At 40.8% G+C, this 27,176-nt stretch overlaps 1 protein-coding gene across 7 annotated transcripts in view; it reads left to right on the top strand.

Annotated features, from left to right (window-relative positions):
* Nucleotides 1-27,176, top strand: part of Grip1 (glutamate receptor interacting protein 1) — a 664,532-nt gene that overhangs the window by 527,675 nt on the left and 109,681 nt on the right. The window lies entirely within an intron of this gene.

The raw sequence follows: 27,176 nt of genomic DNA, 5'->3' as shown, positions 1-27,176 counted from the left end.
AGTTTGCAGTCCCACCAGCAATGGATGAGGGTACCCCTTTCTCCACAACCTCTCCAGCAAAGGCTATCCTTGGTGTTTTTGATTTTAGCCATTCTGACAGGTGTAAAATGATATCTCAAAGTTGTTTTGATTTGCATTTCTCTGATCGCTAAGGAGGTTGAGCATGACCTTAAGTATCTTTTGGCCATTTTAACTTCTTCTGATGAGAATTCTCTGTTCAGTTCAGTGCCCCATTTTTTAATTGGGTTAATTATCCTTTTAAAGTCTAGTTTCTTGAGTTCTTTATATATTTTGGAGATCAGACCTTTGTCTGTTGCGGGGTTGGTGAAGATCTTCTCCCAGTCAGTAGGCTGCCTTTTTGTCTTAATGACAGTGTCCTTTGCTTTACAGAAGCTTCTCAGTTTCAGGAGGTCCCATCTATTCAATGTTGCCCTTAATGTCTGTGCTGCTGGGGTTATACATAGGAAGCGATCTCCTGTGCCCATATCTTGTAGGGTACTTCCCATTTTCTCTTCTATCAGGTTGAGTGTGTTCAGATTGATATTGAGGTCTTTGATCCATTTGGACTTCAGTTTTGTGCATGGTGATAGATATGGGTCTATTTTCATTCTTCTACAGGTTGACATCCAATTGTGCCAGCACCATTTGTTGAAGATGCTTTCTTTCTTCCATTGTATACTTTTAGCTCCTTTATCGAAAATTAGTTGTTCATAGGTTTGTGGGTTAAAATCCGGGTCTTCTATACGATTCCATTGGTCGACTGCTCTGTTTTTATGCCAGTACCACGCTGTTTTCATTACTGTAGCTTTGTAATAGAGTTTGAAGTCAGGGATGGTAATGCCTCCAGAAGTTCCTTTATTATATAAGATTGTTTGGCTATCCTGGGTTTTTTGTTTCTCCATATAAAGTTGATTATTGTCCTTTCAAGATCTGTGAAGAATTTTGATGGGATTTTAATGGGGATTGCATTGAATCTATAGATTGCCCTTGGTAGAATTGCCATTTTTACTATGTTGATCCTCCCAATCCAGGAGCAAGGGAGATCCTTCCATTTTCTGGTATCCTCTTCAATTTCTTTCTTCAATGCCTTAAAGTTCTTGTCAAATAGATCTTTCACTTCCTTGGTTAGAGTTACCCCAAGATAGTTTATGCTTTTTGTGGCTATCGTGAAAGGTGATGATTCTCTTATTTCCCTCTCTGCTTCCATATCCGTTGTGTATAAGAGGGCGACTGATTTTTTGGAGTTGATCTTGTATCCTGCCACATTACTAAAGGCGTTTATCAGCTGTAGGAGTTCTTTGGTGGAGTTTTTGGGGTCGCTCATGTACACTATCATATCATCTGCAAATAATGCAAGTTTAACTTCTTCCTTTCCAATTTGAATCCCCTTTATCCCCTTATGTTGTCTTATTGCTATTGCTAAAACTTCGAGAACTATATTGAAGAGGTATGGAGAGAGTGGACAGCCTTGGCGTGCTCCTGATTTTAGTGGGATGGCTTTAAGTTTCTCTCCATTTAATTTGATATTAGCTGTCGGCTTGCTGTATATAGCTTTAATTAAATTTAGGTATGACCCTTGTATCCCTAATCTCTCCAAGACTTTTATCATAAAGGGATGTTGAATTTTGTCAAATGCTTTTTCAGCGTCTAATGAAACGATCATATGGTTTTTTTCTTTCAGTTTATTTATATGATGGATTACATTGATAGACTTGTGTATGTTAAACCAGCCCTGCATCTCTGGTATGAAGCCTACTTGATCATAATGGATAATTTTTCTAATGTGTTCTTGGATTCGGTTTGCCAGAATTTTGTTGAGGATTTTTGCATCGATGTTCATGAGTGAGATTGGCCTGTAATTTTCTTTCTTGGTTGGGTCTTTGTGTGGTTTTGGTATCAGAGTTACTGTAGCTTCATAAAAGGAATTTGGCAATGACTCTTCTGTTTCTATATTGTGAAATACCTTAAGGAGTATGGGTATTAGGTCTTCTTGGAAGTTCTGGTAGAATTCCGCATTGAAACCATCTGGTCCTGGACTTTTTTTGGAAGGGAGGTTTTTGATAACTGCTTCTAATTCTTCACGACTAACAGGTCTATTTAGGTTGTTCACCTGGTCCTGGTTTAACTTTGGTATATGGTATTTATCTAAAAAAGTGTCCATTTCTTTTACATTTTCCAGTTTTGTGGCATACAGGCTTTTGTAGTAAGATCTCATGATTCTCTGAATTTCCTCTGTGTCTGTGGTTATGTCTCCCTTTTCATTTCTGATCTTATTAATTTGCAAATTCTCTCTCTGCCGTTTGATTAGTTTGGATAGGGGTTTATCAATCTTGTTGATTTTCTCCAGGAACCAGCTTTTTGATTTATTGATTCTTTCAATTGTTTTCTGTGTCTCTATTTTGTTGATTTCAGCCCTCAGTTTGATTATTTCCAGTCTTCTACCCCTTCTAGGTGAGTCTGCTTCTTTTTTTTCTAGAGCTTTCAGGTGGGCTGTTAAGTCTCCAATGTGTGCTTTCTCTGTTTTCTTTAAGTGGGCAGTTAGTGCTATGAACTTTCCTCTCAGGACTGCTTTCATAGTGTCCCATAGGTTTGAGTATGTTGTTTCTTTATTTTCATTGTCTTCAAGGAAGACTTTAATTTCTTTCTTTATTTCTTCCTTAATCCAGGTATGGTTCAGTAGTTGACTATTCAGTTTCCATGAGTTTGTAGGCTTTCTGGGGGTAGCATTGTTGCTGAATTCTAGCTTTAATCCATGGTGATCTGATAAGATACAGGTGGTTATTAATATTTTTTTGTAACTGTGAATGTTTGCTTTGTTACCGAGTATGTGGTCGATTTTTGAGAAGGTTCCATGAGCTGCAGAGAAGAAGGTATATTCTTTCCTATTTGGGTGGAATATTCTATAGATGTCTGTTAAGTCCATTTGATTCATTACCTCCATTAATTCTCTTATTTCTCTGTTAGGTTTCTGTCTGATTGACTTGTCCATTGGTGAGAGAGGAGTATTAAAGTCTCCTACTATTAATGTGTGCGGTTTGATGGCTGCCTTGAGTTTTAACAATGTTTCTTTTACGTACGTGGGTGCTTTTATATTAGGGGCATAGATATTCAGGATTGAGATTTCATCCTGATGAATTGTTCCTGTTATGAGTAGAAAATGTCCCTCTCCATCTCTTCTGATTAATTTAAGTTTGAAGTCAACTTTGTTAGAAATTAGTATGGCCACACCTGCTTGTTTCCTAGGTCCATTTACTTGATAAGCCTTATCCCAGCCCTTTACTCTGAGTAGGTGCCTGTCTTTGTGGTTGAGGTGTGTTTCTTGTAAACAGCAGAATGTTGGATCCTGTTTTCGTATCCAATCTCTTAGTCTGTGCCTTTTTATAGGTGAGTTGAGTCCATTGACATTAAGTGATATTAATGACCAGTGGTTGTTAACTCCGGTCATTTTTTTTTAGTAGTAGATTTTGTGTGTTTCCCTTCTTTGAGATGTGCTGGTAAAGGGTTTCTAGATGTCTGAGTTACTGTGGTCATTGTTGGACTCCTTGATTAGTGATTTTCCTTCTATTACTTTCTGTAAGGCTGGATTTGTGGCTACATATTGTTTAAATTTGTTTTTATCCTGGAAAATTTTGTTTTCTCCATTTATAGTGAACGAAAGCTTGGCTGGGTATAGTAGTCTGGGCTTGCATCCATGGTCTCTTAGTTTCTGCAGTACATCTATCCAGGACCTTCTGGCTTTCATGGTTTCCATAGAGAAGTCAGGTGTAAGTCTGATAGGTTTACCTTTATAAGTAACTTGGCCTTTTTCCTTTGCTGCTCTTAGTATTCTTTCTTTATTCTGTATGCTTTGTGTTTTGATTATTATATGGCGAGAGGATGTTTTTTTTTGATCCAGCCTATTCGGTGTTCTGTATGCTTCTTGAACCTTCATAGGTATATCTTTCTTTAGGTTGGGAAAGTTTTCTTCTATAATTTTATTAAATATATTTTCTGGACCGTTGAGCTGCGCTTCTTCTCCTTCTTCTATTCCTATTATTCTTAGGTTTGGTCTTTTTATTGTGTCCCATATTTCCTGAATGTTTTGTGATGAGAATTTGTTGGCCTTGCTGTTTTCTTTGATCAGCGTGTTTATTTTCTCTATGGTATCTTCAGAATCTGAGATTCTTTCTTCTATCTCTTGTATTCTGTTGGTTATGCTTGTTTCTGTAGTCTCTATTCGTTTACCTAGATTTTCCCTGTCCAGCTGGCCTTCTGTTTGTGTTTTCTTCTTTGCCTCCATTTCAGTTTTTAAGTCTTGAACTGTTTCCATTATTTGTTTGATTGCTTTTCCTTGGTTTCCTAGGGTATCATTCACTGATTTACTCAATTCTTCAAACTTTCTGTTATACTTCTCATCCATTTCTATAAGGGCATTTTTACATGCTGTTTAAGGGCGTCAATCACTTTCATAAAGTCAATTTTATCTACTTCTTCATGATTAAGGTGTTCATGTCCTCCTGTTGTGAGGTCGCTGAGTTCTGGTGGTTTCATATAGTTTTTCAGATTGTTGGGTGAATTCTTGCATTGGCGCCTGCCCATCTCTTTCTCCGAATGCTCCCCTATGGATCTTCTTTTACCGGATCAGGTCTCCTTGCCTACTGATGTACTTTCCCAGTGATGGCACCCTGCAGTGATAGCTCTCCTTGTGCTCCAGTGATGTCTCTCCTGGTACCAATATCAGATCTCCGTGCCCAAAGACGGCAATCCTGGTACCCAGATTAGCTCTACCACTGATGGCTCTCCTGGTGCCAAGATCAGATCTCCGTGCAGGTTGGGTAGTTCGTAAACAAAGGCCTTACCTTGTTTGGTGCAGGCAGGCCAGTGAACCCTCGCCTGCCTACTTGCCCTGAGGATTTGCCCCCAGCGCCAGACAGACTGAGCTGGATGGTGTTATGTGCCCAAAGAGGAAAGGGGGCAGAAGGAAGAAGGGTTCTGGATGCAAGCTGGGTGGGACAAGAAGAGAGAGGCAGTATGCAGGGTGTAGAGCCCCTGCAGGGAGGCAAGGGAGTATAGGGTGGGGGATGAGGAACTTCAGAGTTCCCTGTCCAGGGCTGCTTCCGCCGCCGCCAGTCAGGTCACAAACTCACCCCGCTGCTGTCTCTCCTGGTGCCTAGATCAGATCTCCATGCAGGTTGGGTAGTTTGTAAACAAAGGCCTTACCTTGCTTGATGCAGGCAGGCTGGAGAGACAAAGGAAGTCTCGCCTGCCTACTTGCCCTGAGGATTTGCCCCCAGCGCCAGACAGACTGAGCTGGATGGTGTTATGTGCCCAAAGAGGAAAGGGGGCAGAAGGAAGAAGGGTTCTGGATGCAAGCTGGGTGGGACAAGAAGAGAGAGGCAGTATGCAGGGTGTAGAGCCCCTGCAGGGAACCCAGGGAGTATAGGGTGGGGGATGAGGAACTTCAGAGTTCCCTGTCCAGGGCTGCTTCCGCCGCCGCCAGTCAGGTCACAAACTCACCCCGCTGCTGTCTCTCCTGGTGCCTAGATCAGATCTCCGTGCAGGTTGGGTAGTTTGTAAACAAAGGCCTTACTTTGCTTGATGCAGGCAGGCTGGAGAGACAAAGGAAGTCTCGCCTGCCTACTTGCCCTGAGGATTTGCCCCCAGCGCCAGACAGACTGAGCTGGATGGTGTTATGTGCCCAAAGAGGAAAGGGGGCAGAAGGAAGAAGGGTTCTGGATGCAAGCTGGGTGGGACAAGAAGAGAGAGGCAGTATGCAGGGTGTAGAGCCCCTGCAGGGAGCCCAGGGAGTATAGGGTGGGGGATGAGGAACTTCAGAGTTCCCTCAAGATGTGATTTTTTAAAAAGTAAATAAGTTGTAAATATTTTCAAGTGTATTTTGGAGAGTTGGAGAAGAGCTCAGTCAGCAACATTTGCCAGGCAGACATTAGGACATGAGCTAAAGGCCCAAAGCTCACACCCTATGTGCACATGCTTTTAATTCACGTCTGAAGGAACAGAGGCCAGCTATCCCCTGAATTCACTTGCAAGCCCGTCTAACTTAATTAGCCCCCGGGTTCCAGTGAGAGACCCCATCTTAAGAGAGGAAGTGGAGCTCAGCAGATAAAAGCTGGAGAACCGAATTCAATCACTGGAACCCACATGATAGAAGGAAAGAACCAACTCCCTCAAGTTGTCCTCTGACATGTATACATATAATATCACACATACATACACACACACACACACATACACTCAAACAAATATATTTTTAAAAGAGACAAAGTGGGCAGTGCCCCCAAAACACAAGACCTGAGGCCGACATCTGTGATGTGCCTATTCATGCATGCCATCTGCATGTACACCTATGGGTGCACACACATACACACACAGATACACACACACAAGTAAATATTTTTTTTTTAAAGACAAAGTGGACAGTGCATTAAAAAACAAGACCCGAGATTGACCTCTATGACATATATATCCATGCAAGACATCTGCGTGTACACCTATGGACACACACACACACGACAGTTCCCAAGGAAGCTCTCTTTGGGGATAGTTAAGTGGTTGTTCCCCATTTGTCTTATTTCAGATCTGACTCTCAGAACTTCCGCATGCTGATTTCTGACCATAAACATACAGCCGAGTGTGGCTTAGAATGCCAGAGAGGGTTCCCCATGTCACTGAGCCATGAACTCTTCCTGGAGGACCTGATCTTCCTTTTCAGGAAAGGGGTTGAAATTCCTAGAACGTGAGAACTGTTTCTAGACCAGCAGACACTTCCTCTTCCATAAGCAGCTTCTCCGCGTCCGCAGAGCCTGGTGGAGACTGGTGGGGTTTCTGTATGGATCACTTCCCCAGTGCTGGAAACCCGGGCAGTGCCTGGTTAAGCCTGAGAAAGAACCAGACTTTTTAGAGAATGGTGATTGAATGTGATGATTGGCCGTAGCTATGAGTAATATGCCAAATCTTTTTTAGCAGTTGAGGCAAGGATTTCTCACCGTGGAGGTAAATATTTCTGTTTTCCCAGTGCTTGTTCCTTTAAATAGCAGTTCGGCTGTTCACAGTCACTGAAACAAGTGAAGGCATGACCTTGACTTCTCTGGAAAGTTTCTCCTGGAGTCCTGACACCAGCAGTGACGATGGAAATGAACCTTCTAGAACTCCTGCAAGAGGGGCACAGTGAAACCTAAGAGTGGGGCAAGGCCTGAACTCGGAGGGCTCTTTAGAAGATGTTGTGGGCTGCTTTCTCTTCTTTCCTTTTAAAGCTAAAATTGTCCTTGTCATCTAGCTGTATGGATGCCCTCCAAGCTTATGTTAGGAGCCCGACTTTCCCAAAAGGCATGTGTAAATGTCTATAAAAACTATGTCAGCCTGTCAAATTAATTCTGAAACCTGCCATAGAAGCCCCAATATAGTTATTTCCTGCATCTTATTCCTTGGCAGGGGCTTCAGCTCCCCCTCTCAGTTTCTGAGTTCTAATTTCCCCGAAATAAAGTCATGACAAAGCATGAGTCTACAGAAAGTCAGGAGAAGTGGGAGCCTTTGCAGCCGCAAAACTATAGAAATCATAATGTCAGCTATCAAGATCGATTAAAAAGCTGAATTAATTAAGGCAATATGGTGTCATGTTCATGCATGGTCTAGGGATTTACATAAGTAGGATGGGGTGGAATGAAGACATGGCAGACACACAGACACAAAGAAGTGGGATGCAGTGATCTGGCTCTCTGATAGAGAAGCCACAGCACCCAGGAAGCTCAGCATCCTCTTCACATACAGTTAAACAGGGAAGTGGGGTTATTCAACCAGCCGAACAAGGAGGTTGATATAATGGTAAACAGGTGGTGGAGATCATCATCTCAGGAACATCTGTAGGGGCACAGTCTTAGGCCATTACACGTGGAGGGTGGGAGGAAAGCTTTGGTGGACGGTTTGTGAACATATTGTCAACATCCACACTTGGTTCAGAAAGGGGCTTCACCATCTCTCTGAGACAAAAGTTTTGCCGTCCCCATAGGTGTGAGGCATTTGACACCCTTAACATGGCTGCATTCAAGTCAAATAATACACATCCACTTAAGATTTTACTCAGTCCCGACAGTGTTGACCTGATGTGCTAAAGGATCAGTAAACAGAGGAACCGGTACCCAGAATCACTAATATGCAAATCCTCATATGTAGTCACTAGTCATCAGACATGGAACTTGGGTGGTATTAAAATGGTGGCGCACGCCTTTAATCCCAGCACTTGGGAGGCAGAGGCAGGCAGATCTCTGTGAGTTTGAGACCAGCCTGGTCTACAAGAGCTAGTTCCAGGACAGGCTCCAAAACCACAGAGAAACCCTGTCTCGAAAAACCAAAAATAATAATAATAATAATAATAATAATAATAATAATAATAATAATAAAATGCAACAAGAGAAAAAAATGCCTTTCTATTAACTTAAAATATGAAATAAACTCCAGATGGGTTATCCACACATGAAATTAAATCAAAGACTGCAAGAAAAATATGGGAGAATATCACCATGATATTATAGAAACAAAGACCTCTTGTTTTTAAGTTATGTAACTCCAGGCGATGATGGTGCATGCCTTTAATCCCAGCACTCAGGAGGCAGAAGCAGGCGGATCTCTGTGAGTTCAAGACCAGCTTGGTATACAGAGTGAGTTCCAGGATAGGTTCCAAAGCTACACAAAGAAACCTTGTCTCAAAAAAAGTCATGTAGAATAAAAATTAAAAATTAAGTAATTAAAAACTCCTAAGCCCATACTTAGAGTTTAGAATACCAGAGTTTAACATTTAGGAGGTGGAGGAAGGTAGATGGGAGTTTTAGGGTTATGTACATTCAAAGCCAGCTTGGACTATAAGAGAACTTGTCTCCTAACAGCACCAATAGGCCAATGGGCTGGATCAATAGGTAGAAGCATTTGCTATATTACCCAATCACCTAAATTTAGCTCCCAAATAGTTAAAAACCCGCATGCAGTGTATCTGTAATCCCAGTAGTCCTATGGCAAGATGGGAGGCGGAGACTGGAGAATGCTCACAGGCCAACTTTCCTAAACTACTTAGTATAGCAGAAATAAGCAAGACCCCAGCTCTGCAAGGTGGGAGGATTACCAACCCTTGCAAGCTTTCCTCTGGCTTCTATATGCATAAACATACATTCACACATGCATGTGGGCTTGCACACAGGTAGATAGCTAGAGAGGCAGATATATAGATAGATGACAGATAAATAGATAGATAAGATAGATAGATAGGAGGCACCAGCAGACAGGCCTAGGCGGCGGAAGCACCGGAGCGCAGGCAGTCCCGGGCGGCAGAGGCACCGGCAGGCAGGCCCTGGTGGCGGAGGCACCGGCAGGCAAGCCTAGGCGGCGGAAGCACCGGCGCGCAGGCAGGCCCAGGCGGCGGAGGCACCGGCAGGCCCGCAAGTTCGGGCGGCGGAGGCACCGGATACAGGATAGTGCGGGCAAGAAACAGTGAAGCCGGCACTGAGAGCAGATTGCCCCGCTACAATTAAATCAAACCCAATAGATAGCATTGGTAAGAGGAGATGGGCAGACGCCAAGGCAAGAATTCACCCAACAATCTGAAAAACAACATGAAAACACCAGAACCCAATGATCTTACAACACAAGGACTTGAACACCCTAACACAGGAGAAGAGGAAAAAACTGACTTTTTGAAAGCAATAGAGTCCCTTAAACAACATGTAAAAAACGCCCTCATAGAAATGGATGAGAAGTATAACAAAAAGTTTGAAGAAATGAGTAAATACGTAAATGATACCCTGGGAAGCCAAGAAAAAACGATCAAACAGGTAATGGAAACAGTTCAAGAATTGAAAACTGAAATGGAAGCAAGGAAGAAAACACAAACTGAGGACCAGCTGGATATGGCAAATATAGGTCAACGAGCAGAGACTACAGAAACAAGCATAATCAATAGAATACAAGAGATAGAAGAAAGAATCTCAGGTTCTGAAGACACCATAGAGAAAATAAACGGACTGATCAAAGAAAACACCAAAACCAACAAATTCTCATCACAAAACATTCAGGAAATATGGGACACAATAAAAAGACCAAACCTAAGAATAATAGGGATGGAAGAAGGAGAAGAGGCACAGCTCAAAGGTCCAGAAAACATTTTTAACAAAATTATGGAAGAAAACTTCCCCAACATAAAGAAAGATATTCCTTTGAATATTCAAGAAGCATACAGAACACCAAACAGACTGGATCAAAAAAAACCGTCCCCTCGCCATATAATAATCAAAACACAAAATATACAGATTAAAGAAAGAATATTAAGAGCTGCAAAGGAAAAAGGCCAAGTAACTTATAAAGGTAAACCAATCAGACTTACACCTGACTTCTCTATGGAAACCATGAAAGCCAGAAGGTCCTGGATAGAGGTACTACAGAAACTAAGAGACCATGGATGCAAACCCAAACTTCTATACCCAGCCAAGCTATCGTTCACTATCAATGGAGAAAACAAGACATTCCAAGATAAGAACAAATTTAAACAATATGTTGCCACAAATCCAGCCCTACAGAAAGTAATAGAAGGAAAATCACAACCCAAGGAATCCAACATTGCCAACACTGCCTACAATAACCCAGGCATCTAGCGACCCTTCAACAGCACAACTCAAAGAAGGGAGACACACAAACTCTTCTACCAAAAGCAATAAGAATAACCGGAACTAACAACCACTGGTCATTAATATCACTTAATATTAATGGTCTCAATTCACCAATAAAAAGGCACAGGCTAAGAGATTGGATACAAAAACAGGATCCAACAGTCTGCTGTTTGCAAGAAACTCATCTCAACCACAAAGACAGGCATCTACTCAGAGTAAAGGGTTGGGAAAAGGTTTTTCAAGCAAATGGTCCTAAGAAAAAAGCAGGTGTGGCCATACTAATTTCTAACAAAACTGACTTCAAACTAAAATCAATCAGAAGAGATCGAGAGGGACACTTTATACTCATAACAGGAACAATTCAGCAGGATGAAGTCTCAATCCTGAATATCTATGCCCCTAATATAAAAGCACCCACTTATGTAAAAGAAATATTGCTAAAACTCAAGGCAGACATCAAATCACACACACTAGTAGTAGGAGACTTCAACACACCTCTCTCACCAATGGACAGGTCAATCAGACAGAAAACTAATAGAGAATTAAGAGAATTGTTGGAGGTAATGAATCAAATGGACTTAACAGACATCTATAGAACACTCCACCCAAATAGGAAAGAATACACCCTCTACTCTGCAGCTCATGGAACCTTCTCGAAAATTGACCACATACTTGGAAACAAAGGAAACCTCCACAGATACAAAAAAATATCAGTGTCCACCTGTGTCTTATCAGATCACTACAGATTAAAGTTAGAAGGCACCAACAATGCTACCCCCAGAAAGCTGACAAACTCATGGAAACTGAACAGTCAACTACTGAACCACACCTGGGTCAAGGAAGAAATTAAGAAAGAAATTAAAGTCTTCCTTGAATTTAATGAAAACAAAGAGACAACATACTCAAACCTATGGGACACGATGAAAGCAGTGCTAAGAGGAAAGTTCATAGCACTAAGTGCCCACTTAAAGAGAACGGAGAAAGCATACATTGGGGACTTAACAGCACACCTGAAAGCTCTAGAAAAAAAAGAAGCAGACGCGCCCAGGAGGAGTAGAAGACTGGAAATAATCAAACTGAGGGCAGAAATCAACAAAATAGAAACACAGAAAACAGTCCAAAGAATCAATGAAACAAAAAGTTGGTTCTTGGAGAAAATCAACAAGATTGACAAACCCCTATCCAAACTAATTAAACGACAGAGAGAGAACATGCAAATAAATAAGATCAGAAATGAAAAGGGGGACATAACCACAGACACAGAGGAAATTCAGAGAATCATTAGATCTTACTACAAAAGCCTGTATGCCACAAAACTGGAAAATGCAAAAGAAATGGACACTTTTTTAGATAAGTACCATATACCAAACCTAAACCAAGACCAGGTGAACGATCTAAATAGACCCGTTAGTCGCGAAGAATTAGAAACAGTTATCAAAAATCTCCCTTCCAAAAAAAGCCCAGGACCAGATGGTTTCAATGCAGAATTCTACCAGAACTTCCAAGAAGAGCTAATACCTATACTTCTTAATGTATTTCACAATATAGAAACAGAAGAGTCATTGCCAAATTCCTTTTATGAAGCTACAGTTACCCTGATACCAAAACGACACAAAGACCCAACCAAGAAAGAGAATTACAGGCCTATCTCACTCATGAACATCGACGCAAAAATTCTCAATAAAATACTGGCAAACCGAATCCAAGAACACATTAGAAAAGTTTCCATTATGATCAAGTAGGCTTCATTCCAGAGATGCAGGGCTGGTTCAACATACGCAAATCTATCAATGTAATCAACCATATAAATAAACTGAAAGAAAAAAACCATATGATCATTTCATTAGATGCTGAAAAAGCATTCGATAAAATTCAACACCCCTTTATGATAAAGGTCTTGGAGAGATTAGGGATACAAGGGTCATACCTAAATATAATAAAAGCTATTTACAGCAAGCCGACAGCTAACATTAAATTAAATGGAGAAAAACTCAAAGCCATCCCACTAAAATCAGAAACACGACAAGGATGTCCACTCTCTCCATACCTCTTCAATATAGTGCTTGAAGTTCTAGCAATAGCAATAAGACAACATAAGGGGATCAAGGGGATCCATATTGGAAAGGAAGAAGTTAAGCTTTCATTATTTGCAGATGATATGACAGTATACATAAGCGACCCCAAAAACTCTACCAAAGAACTCCTATAGCTGATAAACACCTTTGGTAATGTGGCAGGTTACAAAATCAACTCCAAAAAATCAGTTGCCTTCCTATACACTAAGGATAAGGAAGCAGAGAGGGAAATCAGAGAAGCATCACCTTTCACGATAGCCACAAATAGCATAAAATATGGGATAACTCTGACCAAGGAAGTGAAAGGTCTATTTGGAAAGAACTTTAAGTCTTTGAAGAAAGAAATTGAAGAGGACACCAGAAAATGGAAGGACCTCCCTTGCTCTTGGATTGGGAGGATCAACATAGTAAAAATGGCAATTCTACCAAAAGCAATCTATAGATTCAACGCAATCCCCATCAAATTCCCATCAAAATTCTTCACAGATCTGGAGAAGACAATAATCAACTTTATATGGAAAAACAAAAAACCCAGGATAGCCAAAACAATCTTATACAATAAAGGATCGTCTGGAGGCATTACCATCCCTGACTTCAAACTCTATTACAGAGCTACAGTACTGAAAACAGCTTGGTACTGGCATAAAAACAGAGAAGTCAACCAATGGAATCGAATAGAAGACCCTGACTTTAGCCCACAAACCTATGAACACCTGATTTTCGATAAAGGAGCTAAAAGTATACAGTGGAAAAAAGAGAGCATCTTCAACAAATTGTGCTGGCAAAACTGGATGTTAATCTGTAGAAGAATGAAAATAGATCCATATCTATCACCATGCACAAAACTCAAGTCCAAATGGATTAAAGACCTCAATATCAGTCCAAACACACTGAACCTGATAGAAGAGAAAGTGGGAAGTACTCTACAACACATGGGCACAGGAGAACACTTCCTACGTATAACCCCAGCAGCACAAACACTAAGGACATCATTGAATAAATGGGACCTCCTGAGACTGAGAAGCTTCTGTAAAGCAAAGGACACTGTCACTAAGACAGAAAGGCAACCCACTGACTGGGAGAAGATCTTCACCAACCCCGCAACTGACAAAGGTCTGATATCCAAAATATATAAAGAACTCAAGAAATTAGACTGTAAAAGGTTAATCAATCCAATTATAAAATGGGGCACTGAGCTGAACAGAGACTTTTCAACAGAAGAAGTTCAAATGGCCAAAAGACACTTAAGATCATGCTCAACTTCCTTAGCAATCAGGGAAATGCAAATCAAGACAACATTAAGATACCATCTTACACCTGTCAGAATGGCTAAAATCAAAAACACCAATGATAGCCTCTGCTGGAGAGGTTGTGGAGAAAGGGGCACTCTCATCCATTGCTGGTGGGAATGCAAACTTGTGCAACCACTTTGGAAAGCAGTGTGGCGGTTTCTCAGGAAAATCGGGTTCAACCTACCTCTCGACCCAGCAATACCACTATTGGGAATATACCCAAGAGATGCCCAAACATACAACAAAAGTATATGCTCAACTATGTTCATAGCAGCATTGTTCGTAATAGCCAGAACCTGGAAACAACCTAGATGTCCTTCAATGGAAGAATGGATGAAGAAAGTATGGAATATATACATATTAGAGTACTACTCAGCAGTAAAAAAACAATGACTTCTTGAATTTTGCATACAAATGGACGGAAATAGAAAACACTATCCTGAGTGAGGTAAGCCAGACCCAAAAAGAGGAACATGGGATGTACTCACTCATATTTGGTTTATAGCCATAAATAAAGGATATTGAGACTATAATTCGTGATTCTAGAGAAGCTAAATAAGAAGGTGAACCCAGCCGGGCGGTGGTGGCACACGCCTTTAATCCCAGCACTTGGGAGGCAGAGGCAGGTGAATCTTTGTGAGTTGAGACCAGCCTGTTCTACAAGAGCTAGTTCCAGGACAGGCTCCAAAACCACAGAGAAACCCTGTCTTGAAAAATAAAAAAAAAAAAAAAAAAAAAAAAAAGAAGGTGAACCCAAAGAAAAACATATAGGCATCCTCCTGAATATTAACCTTCATCAGGTGATGAAAGAAGACAGAGACAGAGACCAACATTGGAGCACTGGACTGAAGTCTCACGATCCAAAGGAGGAGCAGAAGGAGAGTGAGCACGAGCAAGGAACTCAGGACCGCGAGGGGTGCACCCACACACTGAGGCAATGGGGATGTTCTATCGGGAACTCACCAAGGCCAGCTGGCCGGGGTCTGTAAAAGCATGGGACAAAACCGGTCTCGCTGAACTTAACGGGCAATGAGGACTACTGAGAACTGAAGAACAATGGCAATGGGTTCTTGATCCTATTGCACGTAATGGCTTTGTGGGAGCCCAGGTAGTTTGGATGCTCACCTTAATAGTCCTGGATGGAGGTGGGTGGTCCTTGGACCTCCCACAGGGCAGAGAAACCTGCTTGCTCTTTGGGCTGAGGAGGGAGGAAGACTTGATTGGGGGAGGGGGAGGGAATGGGAGGTGGTGGCGGGGAAGAGGCAGAAATCTTTAATAATTAAATAAATTAGTTAATAAATAATAAAAAAAGATAGATAGATGATAGATATAAATAGATGATAGATAGATATAAATGGATGATAGATAGATAGATAGATAGATAGATAGATAGATAGATAGATAGATAGATAGATAGATGATAGATAGATGACAAATGATAGAGATAGATAGATGATAGATAGATAGATAGATAGATAGATAGATAGATACATAGATACATAGATACATAGATAGATGATAGATAGATAGATAGATAGATAGATGACAAATGATAGAGATAGATAGATGATTGATAGATAGATGATAGATAGATAGATGACAGATGATAGAGATAGATAGATAGATAGATAGATAGATAGATAGATAGATAGATAGATAGATAGATGTAAGCTCTCTTCATCTACACACACCAGCAACAGTAAGAAATAATGAACCACAGGAGGACTAAGTTTATTTTCAAACCATGTATTTGGCAGTGATTCAATCTATATTAGGTTTTAAATTTTTGGATTTCTTTATCTTTTATGTGCAAGTGTTTTTCTTGCTTTGTACATATGTCTGTCTATGCACCATGCGTGTTCCTGGTGTCCATGAAATCCAGAAATGGGTGCTGGAGCTCCTGGAACTGGAGATAAAGATGGTTTAAAGCTGCCATATGGGTACTGGGGAGTGAACTCAGGTCCCCTGGAAAAGGATTAAGTGCTCATCACATCTGAGCAAACTCTCCCGACCTGTGATAGGTGTTTTATAAGACTTCCACACCAGTGAGTCAGATATCATGAGAGAAAATCAAAAGGCAGCAGAAGGCACTTGAGCAGTTGACATAAGAGTCCAATGGCCAACAAAGAAATGCAAATCGGCATCACGTACTAACCGAGGGGCTTTTGTGTTGGCGTTGAAGATCCAAATTCAGGTCCTCAGGCTTGCACGGAGAACACTTTAGTCACTGTGTCACCCCCCTCAGCTCTTATTTTTAGAGCTTTTTAATTGCTAATTTTTATGCTTGTTTATTAGAAATAGAGTGCTTAAAAACTACATCAGAGTGTACTTTCCATGTTCAAATAAACATCTTAAATCCTAATTTTTCTGGAAAGTTAAACCATACAATCGCAGCAATTCTTGTTCTGGAAGAAGAATCCAAATATAGTAAAATTCACAACATGCCTAAGGCTAACTTGAGTTTGGATAAAGCATTCTTAGTGACTGACCTTAGCCCCTGTGACAGGTTTGTCGTGATAGTCTCTTTGACTGTGCCATAACTGTACTTCCTATTTTAATATGGCAGAATTTTTAATATCCTGCTTATGGTATTTTTTAACCTTTTAACTGAAGCCAGCAATATAGAGAATGTACAAACCCTGGGTTTTCACTTGATAAATTGTCATAAAATGAACACATCGAAGTAACCACACCCAGATTTGGAACTTTATCAGCATCAAAATAATGCACTCGTATACACTAGTATACACTAATATACACTAGTATACACTAGTCTACACTAGTATACACCCTCCCATCGCAAGGGTAGCCATCTGTCTGCCTTCTAACAGAATAAGCTAACTTGCTTGGTTTTGCACTTCAAAATAAACCTAAGTTTAGCTTCTTATGCTCAATATTATATATGTGAGATTCATATGGCTGTGGTTCGGTTTGATAATTTATTCTCTTTGTTATGTAGTGTTTCACAAGGCAAATATGCATGCAGTTTGTTTATTTTACCGCTTAGGTATTTTCCATCTTTTCTTACTTGTATGTAAGTTTCTATGGGAACCATAAATGGGGTTGCCATAAGGTAGGCCTGTGCTTACCCTTCACAGGTAATGTCAGAGGGCATCTGTGATGGTTTAAGAGAGAATGACCCCTCCTTCTCCTTAGGCTCATGTATTTAAATGCTTGGTCCCCAGTAGGTGAGACTGTTTGGAGAGAATTAGGAAGTGTGTCCTTATTGGAGGAGGGGTGTTACTGGGAGTGGGCTTTGAGATTTGAAAAGACATGGCCATTCCGCCTCTTCTCTACTCTCCTCTCCCCTACCCTCCCTCTTTCTCTCCCTATCCCTTTTCCCCTTCCCCCCTCTCTCTCTCTGCCTCCTACCTATGGTGCAAAATGTGAGTTTGCAGCTGCTCCTGCTGCCATGCCTTTGCTCTGTCATCATGAACCCTAACCCTCTGAAACCGTACACTTAAATTAAGCACTCTCTCGGATACATCTTGGCCATGGTGTCTTATTGCTGCATTAGAAAAGTAATTAAGACAGCCTTCAAAGAGAGCTGTATGAATTCTCTTTCTGCCCAGGCAAAGAGAATTCTAGTTGCTTCATACGGTTGTAGTGGTCAGTCTTTCACAGCAGCCATTCGGTTCAGTGCGTGACAATAACATAAATGTGTAACCTGGACACAGGGCTAGAGAGGAGGGACAAATGAGTCAGGCAGATCCTGGGGGCTTGCTGGCTGGCCACTGTAGTCAAATCAGCAAGCTTCAGGGTCAATAAGAGACACTCTCCAAAAATATTGTGGAGAAAAATAGAGTACATCTGACCCTGACCACCACACCATGCCCGCTGCCACGCCAGCAAGACACATGAGAGAGCACACACTCAAACTTACACGCACACAGTGACCTCCACACCACACCAGCTGTCACATGAGCAAGACACATGAGCGAGCACACACTCAACCTTACATGCACACAGACTAACAGCTTAAGAATATTTCATTAGAAGGCAGGACCACGAGGGGTGCGCCCATCCACTGAGACAGTGGGTCTGATCTGTTGGGAGCTCACCAAGGCCAGCTGGACTGTGACTGAAAAAGCATGGGATAAAACCGGACTCTCTGAACATGGCAGACAATGAGAGCTGATGAGAGGCCAAGGACAATGGCACGGGGTTTTGATCCTACTTCATGTTCTGGCTTTGTGGGAGCCTAGACAGTTTGGATGTTCACCTTCCTAGACCTGGATGGAGTGGGGAGGACCTTGGACTTTCCACAGGGCAGGGAACACTGACTGCTCTTGGGGCTGGAGAGGGAGGAGAAGACGAGTGGGGGGAGGGGGAGAGGGGCGGGAGGAGGGGGAGGGAAATGGGAGGCGGGGAGGAGGCGGAAAATTTTTTTTCAAAAAAAAAAAAAGAATATTTCATTAGAGTTCCACCATACTGAAACTGAAATTACTAGACGTATTACTTTCATGACATAGCATCAATAAAAAAATACTTTTTACCAATAAGTAAACTGAAGGTATTTCTACCTGAAAGCTAACTTGACATGCAGAGACTTTCTGCTCTGCTTGGGAGGTTGTAATCAGGACTTGCACTCATTGAAAAGTGTGGTGGCGCAAATGAATGCAGACAGATTATATAGATATATACAGCTTTAATAAGGAAATAGACTTACAGGACCACAGGTTCCCGCGGAGCACTGGAAAAGGGGAGCAAAAGAAAAGGGCTGCTGGGCTCACGCCCGGCAGATTTATCCGTAAACATTAGCCCGAGGCGAACACGCCCCCAATGGGTGGGGCTATGTCCCTACATCTCCCCCTTTTGTCTAAATAAGATAGAACCAAACCAAATACAACTATATACAATAATAACAAATAATAAATATAACAAACAATATTGAGAACAAAACTTTAGCTAAACATTCTATCTCAAGGAGTCTAAAAAACATAGAGAGTAACTACAATTATATAATCTTCAACTCCGTCAAAGATCTGAGAAGGGAATAAATATTACTTAACAATCGAGAGATATCCAAAATGTGCAACAATTGACAGAGACAACTGACTACCTGGGCAATCACCCAAAGTCTCGTTTGCAATGTTGAGTCAACCAACTTTGGCTAAGGCCTAACATAACTGGCATACCATTATTAAAGGCAAGGAACTTTCTTAGGACTATCCTACCCTGTCTTGGCAAGATAAGACAATCCTGTTTCATCCACTTAGGGATGTTCTGTATCTTTGTCAGAAGTTGAGGTATGGGCTTTTCTTAACCCAAAGGCCAGTTCTGCCAAGAAGACAAGCTCCCAGTGGAGTGTCTTGGGTGCTCAACATTCTCTCGGGAGTAGAGTGGTGTTGGCAGGAGTAATTGTGTCTCTTTGGCACAGAAATTTTAGGTTAGATTAAATGCCATTTTCTACAGCTCTTCGAAGAGGCTGAAGATCATACTATCTATACTAAATATAATCTCTATGTAACTAAAAGACCTGATTAATTTAAAAATAAATATGACAAACATATAATTCTCAATACCTATCTAACTTTGAAGACTAAAAGAATAAACAACTGTGCAATATATGAAGACAATGATCTTCAACTGTAAACAATGTCATAGTATCAGAGGTAGAAATGTACAATGTAATATGGTAGATGTATCAATACAATATAGACAAAGTTATAAGCATACTCATACAAAAATAGAGGTAGGAACACTCACATTCAATATTCAACATATCAATATACAAGAAACAGTACCAGTACAATTTTCTATAAACAGTAATTCACAAATACCAATCATCCCAAAAAACCAGTTACCCCCTTCTTCTTCCTCTTCTTCTTCTTTTTTTTTTCCAAAAAAAAATATCACCCCATCCCCTCAACCCTAAACCAACCATTAAAAGATGTCCCCAACCCTGAGGGCAAACTCTGTTGGGAGAGGGGATGTCGTCCTCTAAGATTGCTTCTAGCTGACATGGGGGCGACGTTCTTCTTAGGGGGTCCTGTGAAAGCAAATGATGGTAAAATTCCCAAATTAACCTTTGACCTAAGAAAATTGTAACTAGTCTCAGAGCGTTTTGAGAAGGTCCGACCAGAGTGTTGTCAAAAATGTGCACCATTCGAAATTGTCTCTTGTAGTTGGTACCAAAAAACAGGTCTAATATTAGCGCTTTAAAAAAAAAATTCATGACGTCATAAAAACCAGATGGAGTTGATGTTGTGGGGCCCCATCTTCATCCTGGAAACTTCAAAGATTACTGTAGGAAAATTTGTTGCTTGTTATGGGAAATTTAAACATTAACAACAAGGACATATACTGACATATAAAGAAAGACACAGATATGAGGAAAAGCAAAGAAAGTTTAAGACATATATATATATATATATATATATATATATATATATATATATATAAATTAATACTTACAGAACAAGTCCCTCCATCAGTAATTAAATATTAGGGGTACCTTAAATTCTTTGAAGATGGGTATTTTCCTGTGGAGATAAGAAGAGAACCCTGCCCCCAACCTATCTGTATTACTTACCATCAGTATGATTGCCATCCATGTGATTGAATTGTTATTTATCTTTCCCAACTGGCTTCTCTTCATCAAAACGAACCTTTATCAATTTTGATGGAATCCACAATTTTTCCTCACCTGTGGAGACAAGAGCAAATCCCCTTCCCCAACGCAGCACATCTCCTGGCTTCCATTGTGAGGTCAACACATCCTTGAGATAAACTGGTTGATTTAGTTCAGTAGACTTTTCCATTATCCAATGTCTTTCTGCAGCCAATGTTCCCTTCTCATTAGCGTTGAGGAAATTCAAGGTTAACAAAGCATTATGTAACCTATTTCTGGGGGTGTTTTCCACCCCTTTCTGTTTGTTCAACATATCCTTTATAGTTCGATTTGATCTTTCTATGACTGCTTGACCTGTAGGATTGTATGTTATACCTGTAACATGCTTGATATTGTAATAATCAAAAACCCGTTTCATTTTCCTAGAGACATAAGCAGGACCATTATCTGTCTTTATTTGTGTAGGTATACCCATGATAGCCATGACTTCTAATAAATGAGTGATAACTGAATCAGCTTTTTCTGAACTTAAAGCCATTGCCCACTGAAAGCCTGAATACGTGTCAATGGTGTGATGAACATATTTTAATTTGCCAAATTCTGCAAAGTGGAACACATCCATCTGCCAGATTTCATTCCTTTGGGTGCCCTTTGGATTAGCCCCTGCAGGCAGTGGCGTTTGGTTATAAAAAGAGCAAGTAGGGCATTTCTTTACAATCTCCCTAGCTTGTTGCCATGTAATAGAAAACTCTTTCTTCAAACCTTTGCTATTAACATGATGTTTTTTATGAAATTCAGAGGCTTGTAGCACACTACCAATCAATAATTGATCAATTTCTGCATTACCTTGTGCTAGAGGACCTGGCAGACCCGTATGGGATCGGATGTGTGTTATGTACATAGGGCAAAGCCTGTTCCTAATCAAATCTTGCACCTGGATAAACAAAGAGGTTAGTTCTGTATCATCAGGTATAAATTCAGCAGTTTCAATATGTAAAATAACTCTTTCTGCATATTGTGAATCAGTAACTATATTAATAGGTTCTTTAAAATCCCTTAGCACCATAAGAATGGCATATAATTCTGCCTTCTGGACAGAATCATAAGGACTTTGTTCCACCTTACCCAAGTCTTCTGATTTGTAACCTGCCTTCCCTGATTTATTGGCATCAGTATAGAACGTACGGGCTCCAGTTATTGGAGTATCATGGACGATTCGAGGAAGGATCCAAGAAGTTCTCTTTATGAAGTTAAGCCTCTTGCTTTTTGGATAGTTGTTATTAATGTCTCCCAAGAAATTAGCACAAGCTCTTTGCCATGGTTCATTATCTTCCCATAATTTCTTTAGTTCATCAGCAGTGAAAGGCACTATAATTTCTGCTGGGTCTATGCCTGCTAGTTGACGAAGTCTCAACTTGCCTTTTATAATTAACTCAGAGACTTTTCTACATAAGTTTTCAGTTTCTTACTTGGTTTATGTGGTAAAAAGATCCATTCCAAGATAATATCATCTCTCTGCATTAAAATTCCTGTAGGGGAAATTTTTGATGGTAGTATGACGAGAATACAATCGAGCTCTGGATTTACCCTATCCACATGTGCCTGTTGTAATTTTTCCTCAATCATCGTCAGTTCCTTTTCTGCTTCAGCTGTTAATTCTCTGGGACTGTTTAAATCTTTGTCACCATCCAAGGTTTTATTCAAATGAATTATTAGATCAGGTGTTATCCCAATAGCTGGCCGTAGACTGGAAATGTCCCCTAATAGTCTTTGAAAGTCATTAAGAGTCCGTAGGCGATCTCTCCGAATTTGTGCCTTTTGTGTCTTAATTTTTTGTAAACCTATTTTATAACCTAAATAATTAACAGAATCTCCCTTCTGAATCTTTTCAGGAGCAATTTGCAATCCCCATTTTGGTAAAAGTATTTTTATTTATTCAAACAGTCTGTTCAAGGTATCCATGTTTGAATCGGATAACAAAATGTCGTCCATGTAATGATATACTATCGATTTGGGAAATTTTTTCCGTATTATTTGCAATGGTTGATTCACAAAATATTGGCACAGGGAGGGGCTATTTAACATACCCTGGGGGAGGACGGCCCAGTGGTACCTCCTCGAAGGTTGAGAATTATTATAAGTAGGCACTGTGAAGGCAAATTTTTCTCTATCTTCTTTTTGTAAAGGTATAGTGAAAAAACAATCCTTTAAATCAATAACTATGAGAGGCCATCCTTTTGGCAATAAAGAGGGCAAAGGAATTCCAGATTGCAGAGGGCCCATAGGTTGAATAACCTTGTTGATAGCCCTGAGATCTGTCACCATTCTCCATTTACCTGATTTTTTCTTAATCACAAATACAGGAGAATTCCAAGGGCTGGTAGATTCTTCTATATGTCCAGCATCTAATTGCTCTTGTACCAACTGTTCTAAAGCCTGTAACTTTTCCTCAGCTAAAGGCCATTGCTTTGTCCATACTGGTTTCTCAGTCAACCATTTTAAAGGCAAGGCTGTTGGTATCTCTAAAGGGACATCAATTGCTTGTTGTTGTACAGCCCGAATGGCCGGTTTTCTCCGTTTATAATATCTTTTAATATTGTCCCCAGAAATATAGGCTCTAGAAGTAGCAGGAATGTTAATTTGGGTATTCCATTGTTGTAATAGGTCACGACCCCATAAATTCATTGCAATATTGGCTACATATGGCCTTAATTTTCCTATTTGTCCCTCTGGTCCTATACATTCAACCCATCTCGTGCTCTGCCTTACTCGAGATAGGGTTCCAATTCCCAGGAGCTGAACATTTACATTCTGAAGAGGCCAATATGGGTGCCAAGATTCTGGGGTAATGATACTTACATCCGCACCTGTGTCCAGCAGGCCAGTAATAAAAATGCCATTTACACACACTCTCAGCTTTGGTCTTTGGTCATTTATAGAAGTTTGCCAAAACACACGGAACTCATCTTTCTGATCATTATTGCTTGTAACAGTAGGCATGGGGCTTTCTAATTGTCCTGACGAGTCACGTTCTCTGTAGTAACTGGACATGACTGAACCATGTTTGCCACGGGGGCCTGTGAGGCCCCCCCTCTCACGTTTCCCATCTGTATCAGGTTGCCTTGTCTATCTCTTGTAGACCTGCACTCATTCGTCCAGTGTCTGCCCTTTCCACATCTTCTACATAAACCTGAAGGCTGAGTCCTCCTATTTCTGTTATTTCTAGAAGATCCATTATTATTATTTCTGAAAATCCGTTGTCTACAATTCCTTTTCATATGACCCATTTTGCCACAATTAAAACATTTGGTATTCTGATGTCTCCTTTTACCATTGGAAATTGCTTCTTCTACCCATGCTTCAGTGCCATAGTCAAATGTATCAACATCTAGTGTATGCAAGACCCATTCTTCTAATGACGCTGATCTGAGCTTTAAAGGTCCCAAAATCCTTTTGCATTCCACATTTGCATTTTCATAAGCCAAAGTCCCGATCATTATACGTCTTGCTTCTGGGTCAGATATCCCTATTTGTACAGCTTTAGTTATTCTTTGTAAAAAGTCAGTAAAGGGTTCTCTCTGACCCTGTTTAACTCTGACAAATGATTCCATCCTCTGTCCTGGGTCTTGCACCCTGTCCCAAGCCCTTAAGGCTGCTGTAGTACACACGGAGAGTATGTTTTCATCCAAATTAGCTTGTTCCTGAGGCTCAGAAAATAGCCCCTCTCCCAAAATTTGATCTATGGAAATCTCAATTCCCTTTGCTCTTTCCTGCTGTTCTAAAAGTCTAGCCTCTTGCCTGAATAAGCATTTCCATTTCAATTGCGTTCCACTCTCAAGGACAGCAGAGCTCAGTTGAAACCAGTCAGAGGGCGTGACTTTATTTGTCGTGGCCCAAGATCTTAGCATCTCTTTAACAAAAGAGGCATTCATTCCAAAAGTCATTACAGCCTGTTTAATTTCTTTGAGATCATTCATACGGACAGGTTCCCATGTATCTTCCTTGATGACCCTAGAGTTTCTGGAACCAACTACTTTCTCTGTTGTTACAACTGGAAAGGCAGGTAGAACTGTAGGTAGAGCTTTGTGGGAATTGTCCCGGACGGATTTACCCACAGATTTAGTTAAAATTTGCCTTTCTACCTCTTGCTCTTCTTCCTCAGAATTTAGAAATTCCTCAATCTTTTCAATTCTATTCACCATTGCCTTCTTTAATGTCTGAATCTCCTGTCCAGAATTATGTTCTAAAGCCTTCATTGAGGATTCTAAAGTATGAAGTTTGTCCATTAGAGATAACGTCTCATCTTTGGACATAATTTTTATAGCATATACCGTGCCTTCTTGTATAGATAATCTTTCTGTCAATCTGTCATAAGCTTTAGACAAAATCCGATTGTCACATTCAGCAGTTTTGATTCTCTCAGTTAATGTTTCAGTTCCTACTGAAAGGGACTGAAGCTTACGATCCAAATCAGCTGTTCCTTCTTCCATAGTAATGAATTTCTCCTTAATATCAGCCGTTAATGTTTCAGTTCCTACTGAAAGGGACTGAAGCTTATGATCCAAATCATCTGTTCCCTCTTCCATAGTAATGAATTTCTCCTTAACATCAGCCTGTACCTCTTCTAAATTTTTTTCAGTTTGTCGAGTTGTGTTAAACAAAGATCTGTTCTCTGCCTGGAGAACTTCAAACTGATTTTTGAGAAGATTGTTGTCATTCTCAATTGTTTTTAAGCGTTCAACCTCATCTCGTAAAGACTTTATCATATTTCTATTATCAAACCATACAGTACCAAGGAAAACTACGAATCCCAGAAAGATCCATATCTGTGGGCTGACAGACACTTCTTGTAAAATCTCCCACATGGTACAACTGAAAAGGCTGTTAAAGTCTTGAATGGTAATGTTTTCAGACATTTTTCTTATTTATAAAAGAAAATTATGTACCTGTAATGAAGTTTTCCTGCCAGTGGTGGCTAAAGAAATGCACCTGAGTCCACGTGGTCTAAGCCAGAGCCGGTCTGAAACAATTAACTCAAAAATTATTGTACTGCCTGTTAAGGGAAGGGGTTGGCGGCTTTTGCTTCAAAACCGCAGGTGCTTCCCTTAAATCAGGCAGTGAGGGTTTGGAAGAAGCAGGGAGCTATTAACTGCTCTGTGGGGGGGTCGCTGCTCTGCGACTGTAGTGGCCTGGAGTGGGGGAAGGGAAAGCGAGCAGGGAGCGCGCTGTAAATCGCCTTCCTGAGCTCAGGTAACTAGCCGGGAAAGGTGGAGCTTGCGCCCCCCCTGTGCCGGGTCGGGGGCAAAATAGCCCCACGTTGGGCGCCAAATGTGGTGGCGCAAATGAATGCAGACAGATTATATAGATATATACAGCTTTAATAAGGAAATAGACTTACAGGACCACAGGTTCCCGCGGAGCACTGGAAAAGCGGAGCAAAAGAAAAGGGCTGCTGGGCTCACGCCCGGCAGATTTATCCGTAAACATTAGCCCGAGGCGAACACGCCCCCAATGGGTGGGGCTATGTCCCTACAGAAAAGCAGATCTAGGAAGCGGGAAAACTGACTAACAAAATACAGACAAACCCAGAGTGTCTCCCATATAAACAGTCCTCGGTGTAGCATGTAATTATGCAGCCAGTAAGGCTTCAATCCTGATGCAGACATCTTACTGAGACACCTCTAACCATGAATAATCTATGTCCACACGATCCATTTTCCCCCCAACCTTGCTTCACTACAATGGAATAAACTAATCATTTGTCTATGGTTGGGTTCTTGTTTTTTTTTTCTTCCTGAGTTTCCCTCTGTTTCTTTTTCTCCTGTTACACACTCATTTCTCATCTTGTACTTTCTTGCACAGTATAACCTCCCTCTTCCACGCTTGTTCCTGCTTCTCCCATGCATCTCGTAGATATCTTGGCATGCAGCCAGTACTCTGGACCTCTACTTTTCAGAAGGGCCTGTGAGAATGGAATTGGGTGGCACAGAGGGAAATAGGTTACTGCCACAAAGTAGTATGACCATCTTGATGATATCGTGGGGAAATGTTTACTGTGGAAAGTGATTGCAATGATTGATCAAAACATTAATACCTGTAGGCCTCCTTCTGTGATGTAGAAAACAGCTTCCACTTGTGTGGTTCTGGGAAGGGGCACTTGCTAAAATGGTTCCCTTGTTTTCCTATTGCTTATTCCTAGAAAATCAACTGGGAAACACTGAGATTAGATTCTAGTTCATCTGTTTGGCTCAACCCAACCATACCCATTCTTGTTCAGGTGTCACTGTCATTCTCTTGACACAATGGTTAATTAGTTTAAAAAGTAGTTGGAGATGGGCTGTTTGGGGTAATTCTCCAAGGTTCAATGCCCTTCTCACAGTGCATTCATATCTCTTCATTCTTTTGTGGACCTCTCTGTGAGTCTTTGTGTGATGCTAGTATCTGTTAAGAGTTCATGTTCCTGCAGGTGGCATGTTTACAGAACTTTTTTCACGTGTATACAAATACGTTAGAGTTCCATCTAGAAGAAAATAAAACTGTTTTTCCTCCAAGGTATAATGCATTAATTCTTCAGCTATTTGGACAAATT

This window comes from Chionomys nivalis, chromosome 25 (assembly GCF_950005125.1).
Source record: "Chionomys nivalis chromosome 25, mChiNiv1.1, whole genome shotgun sequence".
NCBI lineage: Eukaryota > Metazoa > Chordata > Mammalia > Rodentia > Cricetidae > Chionomys > Chionomys nivalis.
This window is presented reverse-complemented; position numbering and strand designations above follow the sequence as displayed.